Raw genomic sequence first — 7,383 nt, 5'->3', positions numbered from 1 at the left:
TTTTTGCTGCCGCTAGGGTGCGTCTATAGATTTCTAGGCTACTAAACTATAATCAATTTTGATTCAATTGCAACAGGCAATTAGGGGTCTGAAAACATTACATTTGGTTAGGTAGCCTATATTCTTTTAAAGTAGCCTATTATTTCAGTAATAAGTAGGCTAGGCTACTATATATATTTTTTTTAAAGTATGCCAAAAGTCTTTGTAAAGGGTGTCTAAGTCAAGAGTCTAAGTCAAGAGTCTTTTACACAAGGGTGGACTAAACTGTAACCATGTTGAATATGACTAGATCAGCAACATCCTCCGAACAGTATCGAGTTACAACATTAATTTTATTCATCAAGCGCCCACTATTTGCTGTGGCAGCAGGTGCCCTTAAATATGCGGTTTTATTCTGTAAGTCACTAACTGGCGTGTTTGCTGGTGAATGTGAATGAGCAGATGATGAGAACAAATGCAGATTAGCCCCCGCTAGCTAATATGTGCAGCAGTCTTCAAGCGGCCAAAACATTGGCTGTTTCTCAATTCCAAGAACGCAGAGAACGGACTTGTGTTCTCGTGGAGACCGGTCTTGCCAAGCTTCCTTGGAAGAACGAACTCGGAACCGGCCGCAATGACTTCTGGGACACCAGGCGAGTACTAGCTCAAGTCTGCATTTGATGCATCCTCGGTATCAAGAACACATCCGGGTTCTTTCATGCGTCCTCTGTACTTGCGTTCTTGAGAATTGGGTCTGAACTTCGACGGTTAATGATGACGTAAAACGAGAATACAAGGACGCAAGATCGCTGAAGAACGCATATTGAGAAACACCATCGGTTGTGAACGAGGTCTGAGGATGACTGTAAGCAGGGCGATTCACATGAAGGTGAAATGCACGTGACATATTTGCTCATAACGGACTCCCCAGGCACCCCCTTTCAATAAGGTCTAGAAGGGAACAGTTTAACATAAGCCTAAATATAATGTTACAGTTTAACAGTGTAGAGTGTCTTTTTTCAGACATAAGATAACCACAAAGAGCCTTTGAAATCTATGCAATAGTGTAAACTATACGTAGGCTATAGCATGTATGCATTTCATTATTTGTTGTTTTGCCAAAGCACTCCAACACTTCATAAAACCTTATTTCTGTGGCTTTATTTGATCATAATTACATGTTCACCTGATAATGTTATTTTAAAGTGAACTAGTGACCTCATGCGGTATGTCAAAATAAAATAAATAGGCCAGCACGTTTTATCCACTAGATGTCACTGTCTAACTGGGTCTAACATTTCTCAGTGGCTTACAAATGATGAAAAAAAAAAAAAAAAAATCATATTTAGCAGTAAACAATCAATTCGCTCAAAGCGGACCAAAAAAATATAAATCTTTAGGCTTCTAAAAAGTGTAAAGTCCATATTGAACATAGTTTTACAATCACTCAAATTTGTAGTTTTCGGGTCAGGTCACATGATGCTCAGAGATACAAGACATCAAAACATCACAATAAAGGTCAAACAGCACTGCAAAGATGCACTTAAACTTGTATTTGACTCTTCAAAAAATAAATTAATTAACAGACAGATAAAAAGAAAATGGTCTCTAAAAAGAATAAAAACAAATGTCTAAATAAAATGTGCTCATTGTTTTTGATTGTTTGTTTTGTTGCAGTTTTACATTTTGTAATTCATTTTGAGCTAAATATAAGGCAAGCTAAATACCAGTATGACACCATGCAGGCAGTGAGAGTTGTTCATTACCATGAATCAGAAAAAAACATTTGTAAATTTGATTTGTTAATAAAATTAAAATCGTATGTTTGTAATTAATTCAGCTCACCTTTTTAAGAGCCCTGCTTGAAGGAGGAATAAATGCTCTGTGGAACAGCGTAGCTATCCTGACCCACTACACAAGCATCCTTTATATTTGTAGTTAGACTGATACTAATTGCTATTTTAACTGCACAGAACACTTAACTTCGTACCTATAAAACTTAAAATGTTTTTTGCCTCCGTTAATTTGAATAATTGCACGTTTTAAAGTGAATTACTGACCTCATGCATTACAATGAACACTTTAAATCCACTAGATGTCACTGTCCAACTGATATGCCATAAATAGTAGACTGCAGTCGACAATTGGCCATTGTTTCTCATCTCATTTATTTACATTTCCAAATGCAGTCCAAAGCTGCCCTGAAATAATACCTGACTTATCCAGGATGAATGACAGTTTTGATGTTCATCAGATTAATTAAATATCAAATGTATAGTCTGGATTTTTATTTATTTAAATGTATTTACCAAAATATCAGTTATCAGCTGTCATTAGATTATTCTATATTGGGAGTAATCATTCATTTCATTAACATAAACCCCCATACTACAGAATGTAAGCGTTTCCCACATTGGAATGTCCATCCACTTGGAAAAACCACTGGAGGCAGCAGTGAGGGCATTTCCAGAGAAACCACGCGGTTTCAGAGAAACTGTCATGGCTGTGACCAATTCTGATGAAACAGAAAAAGGGGGGAATCTATAAATCATTTTTGATAGTTTAATTTTTTAGTTTAAAAAAAAAAAAAAAAATCTTATGGTTGCATTATACCAGCAACAACTTAGACAATGTGGTTCCGATCTTTGGTATATTACCTTTTTTTATTTCATACTGTCCTTCAGAAGCTGCACACAGGTTCAAATATTGCAGAACATGCTGTAAAAAAAACCTGAAGAACAGAGGGCAGTTTAACTGCTCAGGAGGACAAGGGGCTCATGAACAACAGTCAATCACAAAACATAAAAAAACGTTATGGCTTATTCAGGTAACACACACTACTAAGACTATACACTAAAGCATATGCAAGCTTTAGAAAAAAAAAGGTAATTTTTTTTTAAGGGTAAGCTACCATTTTGTTTTGTGACCATAGCCTATATATAGATATAAGTAGGCTACTGGCCTATTTGGAAGCAGCTGTAAGAACTCAAGAGAGCAAGAGAGAAATCACATGGCTTGTGTGAAGCGGTTAGCGGTTAGCTTGCATAACAGATTCAATACACATCTTTGTTGCCAGTCTCTGAAAATAAAGACATTTATTTAAATGTTCTGACATAAAGCACTTATGTTTCATTATGCAGCAGGCCTTGCTCATCCTTCACTTTCTTGTTGTCTTATTATAAGTCTATTATTGTAAGCCAAGAATACAAATGGGTAAATATTTATAATAAATAAATCCTACTGTCAGAGTAGACATTAAATTTTAAACCGAAGAAAATGTGGGCTGCTCAGAGTGCCTTCCCTGCATAGCTAAATAAAATGAGATGCAATTTACTGTAACTATAGATTACATTGTATCACTATAACCAAAACTAAAATACTAGTAAATTAACTATTTAGATTCAGTCAAACAGCTACAATTACATAAGCGAAAAAAAACAAAAAACTTGAATCTCATTAAATTATCCTTCTTCTCTGGCTATTTAAAGGGATAGTTCACCCATAAATGAAAATGGTCATCATTTACTCATCACCCTAATGTTGTTCCAAACCTCTATGAGTTTATTTCTACTGTTGAACACAAAAGTAGATATTATAGCCAGAGCCATAGAGAGAAAGAGTTGCGACACTCTTTGATGTCGCCGCTATGGCTGTCACGTGGTTCATGTAAGCCCCAATAGTTCCAAAACATACGCTGGCTATCATGTTCTTCTATGGGACAGACAGCATCGACTGCATTATTGAACGGTAAATATAAAATAAAACACACACCCAAGTACTTTTTCAGCTGTTATTGCATTATTGCATTTTGTTAATGTCAGTTTTGCATTTGGAGATAAGTTTTAGGCTATATTTTTGGAGGGAAAAGCTTAGTGTTCATGTTCGCATGGGTAGTAGCACTGGCTTTAGCGGCTCTAAGTTAACTTTTCCATATCATTCATCTGATGATGGACGTCTCATGATATTTATTTTAGCACAATTGGGCTGTATTAGGCTATTGATTCCCGTGATTTTGCTTATAAATTCCGATTCAGCCATTAGTCTACCTTCATGATCCCGCAAAGAGGTCTGCCATGGCGGTCCGTTCAGAATTCGCTTAGAAGCTAGCTCACTTCTTCTGATGAAAGTGGCCACCCCCAGGACCACAACGTGAAACATGATCATGTTAAGACTAAGAATATTATTTTAAGATTAAGCCATACACATTATCAAAACTATAACAGATTAAAAACGAATTTACGCTTTTATGTTTGGGTCTATAGGTAAGTGCAGAGTGAAGATTTTTCTCTATGCTCTGGGTTAGTGTACAGAGTAGGCTAAGAGTAAGGGTAGCTGTAACTCAATCCAAGGGTCATTCTATATTTAGGGGTACATTTCATGTCAGCCAAAAAGTCAGGAAATCACTATTCTTTTTTGATCAATAAACTAGTTGGTTAAATAATATATGCCCTTAATGTACTAAATTATTTATTTGGCAAGCTTAAGCTCTAATGATTTTTTAAATATGTTAATTAAAATTTACATTTGATTCATTATTTTGTCAACTGTGTTACGGACAAATGCTGTGTCAAATGAAACATGAATGAAGTACCACATGCTTGATAACACATTTGTTTGAAGGTTTTTGAGTCTATTAACTAGAGTTTTTGAGGTTATCTGTCTTAACTGATTTGTAAATATGAATTTGGGGCTTCATAATGGCCGTTGTGGGATGATGTCATGAAGGATGAAACTTTTCTTCAACATAAATTCACACAGTATGCTGAATTTAGTATTATTCATCATCCTTACCCAAGATTTCCATCTCCAGAGATATCCCAATCTATTTTTCTGACGGTTTAGTTCACATTTAAAAGATTTATGATATAAAAACCACACATAACACAGTTGACAGAGAAAGTAACACAGTTGACAGGAGTAACACCATTGACAGGACACATTAGAAGGAAAAGAGAAAACTTTCTTTAAGATGATAACTTTCTTTTTATTCAACAAATGTAAGTAACAAGCTATTAAGCAAAGAGTTCAGTTAAAAAAATATTAATTAATATTTTATATTATTATCAAGGTAAATTAAGATTTATAATGCATTATGACACTTCGGGTTGTAAGGACTGATCAGTCACGACTAAGCAGAAATAGACATATGTCAAATCTATAATAATATATAGGTTTAAGTCAATCATGAGGAATTCTGAATGCTTTATAACCCTTGACAAATGTGAATATATAATGTGTATATTATGTTATGGATACGGAGTTCATAGAAAGTGTGGCCGTGATGAGATCAGTTAAGTTTATCCATTTGTAATGCAAATCATGGTTTTAGGCATGGTTTTAGAATTTTTTTTAATTTTGTGTAATGTAAATGTAATTTCCATATAATGTAGTGTGAGCATAAAGTGAAACTGAATTGCCAACATTGTCAAATGTGTTAATCCTTGTCAACTGTGTTACAGTTGATGGGTAACACAGTTGACAGGTAACACAGTTGACATTTTGGGCCATTTTAGGGCCTTGTGCAAACTGCTGGCCTTGGACTAGTTAGTAGTTGACCTTGATTAACTTATGTTTTTATATTCTTTCTCTACATATTTATAAATATAACATGTGACGTAAGTTCACCAGAACATGTTGATAACACAGTTGACGGTCAATTAATCTACTCTATGCGCAGACAATGATATAGATAATATTTTGAAGAGGAGAAGTTATGACTTACCACACTGTCTTCACATTTCCCTTCAAAAAAGGAATTGCATCACAGTGATGTTGGACATGTGACTTTGGAACAAACCATTGCTGATTTATAGGGGGTTTTATAGGGAGTAACACAGTTGACACTGATTTCTCGGACATACATGGATATGTATGATTAATGGATGATTAAATGTAGATGCATGAGCAAAATATTTTTTAAACACCTTTCTCACAAGTTAATGATTATTTTGGACAAATATTTATAAGAAATATATACAGAAACCTGCATTCTAGAGCTAATCTGAAGAACAAAAACCTCACATTTACCAAATCGGACAGCACAAAAACAGCAACTTCCAGTATAGAATATGCCATTTTTGCAAGATAAAAGATGGGTTTTTGTATTAAACGAATTAGAAATTTTCCCTGATATAAAAGTGATCATTGATTGAAGTGAAAAGTTCATGATTTAAAAAAAAAAAAATGATAATAGAGTCCATGGACGAGATGTACCCCTAATTATAGAATGACCCCCAAGTAACTTAAGAAATTAACTAACAAAACACTTGTAACTTCTGTTACAGCTATTGAGACATCAATTAAGCATGGCTGATACAAATGAAGGTTTTCAAATAAAATATTTTTTATTAAACAATGACAGACAACAAAAATGTGTGCGTGTGTGAGTGTATGTGAACAAGAAAAACAAAAACCAGGGGCAGGTGATCCATGAAACAGACAGGACTGGTGATGGCCATAACAATCCTGGTCCAGCATTGTTCTCACAAGCCGCTTCACTCAAGACAATAAAACATAATGAAAAGTTAGTATATCCCAAAAAATTAAATTAAATAAGTTGCAATAAAGGTGGTAGCGATTCATTACCGAACTCTTACTGTCACAGCTGACGAAGTCGCGCTAGCTAACTAGCTAGCAGGCAGTGCTTGAAAATTGGTTGAAACAACCAACATAAAATGTAAATAATTACGCTGTGCATGTACAAATGAAGACCAGTATAAGCATCGCAAAGGGCCTCTGAAACAATATAGACAGTTGACAATTCAAAAGAGGTCGATATTTCAGCAACTTAACTCTGGAACAACTCGACGCGCAGCAATGTAAGTGAATGGGGTCCAACGCCCAAATGACAGTGTTTGGAACTAATCCGATCTTCAAATCCCAGAAGTAGGCGGTTAAAAGCGCCGCCATTTTTTACAACGGAGGTCTATGGGAGTGTCGCAACTCTTTCTCTCTATGGCTCTGACTGTAGCCATTCACTTCCATAGCAGAAAAAAAAAAAAAAAAAAAAATATTCAAAGGCTACCATCTACTGTCTGGTTACCAGCATTCTTTACAATATCTTCTTTTGTGTTCAACAATAGAAAGAAACTCATACAGGTTTGGTTTAGAAAAACATGAGGGTGAGTAAATGATGACAAAAATATATATTTTTGGGTGAACTATCCCTTTAAAGTTTGCTATTGTGTTTTTCATAGTTAATGCTGTTAAAAAAATGTCTAAATCAGATTGCAGCACAATCTCTCAATAGCCTACATTTACAGCACAATAGTATTGCTTCTCACAATACAACAACTCAAAGGCCATTTCTAAAGACTGACCTAAATCCAGTGTCCAATCTGTAAAATAAAAATTCTGCATTAAAAACAACCAAATTTGGAAAATTTTGGGAACCCAGTGCTGATC

General features: G+C 35.0%; 1 long non-coding RNA gene across 1 annotated transcript; it reads right to left on the bottom strand.

Moving 5' to 3' along the window:
- Positions 1-1,120: 1,120 nt before the first annotated feature.
- LOC311069048 lies at positions 1,121-5,757 on the bottom strand. The gene is made up of 3 exons (XR_014603464.1): positions 5,702-5,757; positions 2,637-2,710; positions 1,121-2,494 (listed from the first exon to the last, which is right to left on the bottom strand). It is a non-coding gene; the product is annotated as an uncharacterized lncRNA (long non-coding RNA).
- Between the last annotated feature and the right edge of the window lie 1,626 nt (positions 5,758-7,383).

This window comes from Abramis brama (assembly GCF_963993115.1).
Source record: "Abramis brama genome assembly, chromosome: 18".
Lineage (NCBI taxonomy): Eukaryota > Metazoa > Chordata > Actinopteri > Cypriniformes > Leuciscidae > Abramis > Abramis brama.
This window is presented reverse-complemented; position numbering and strand designations above follow the sequence as displayed.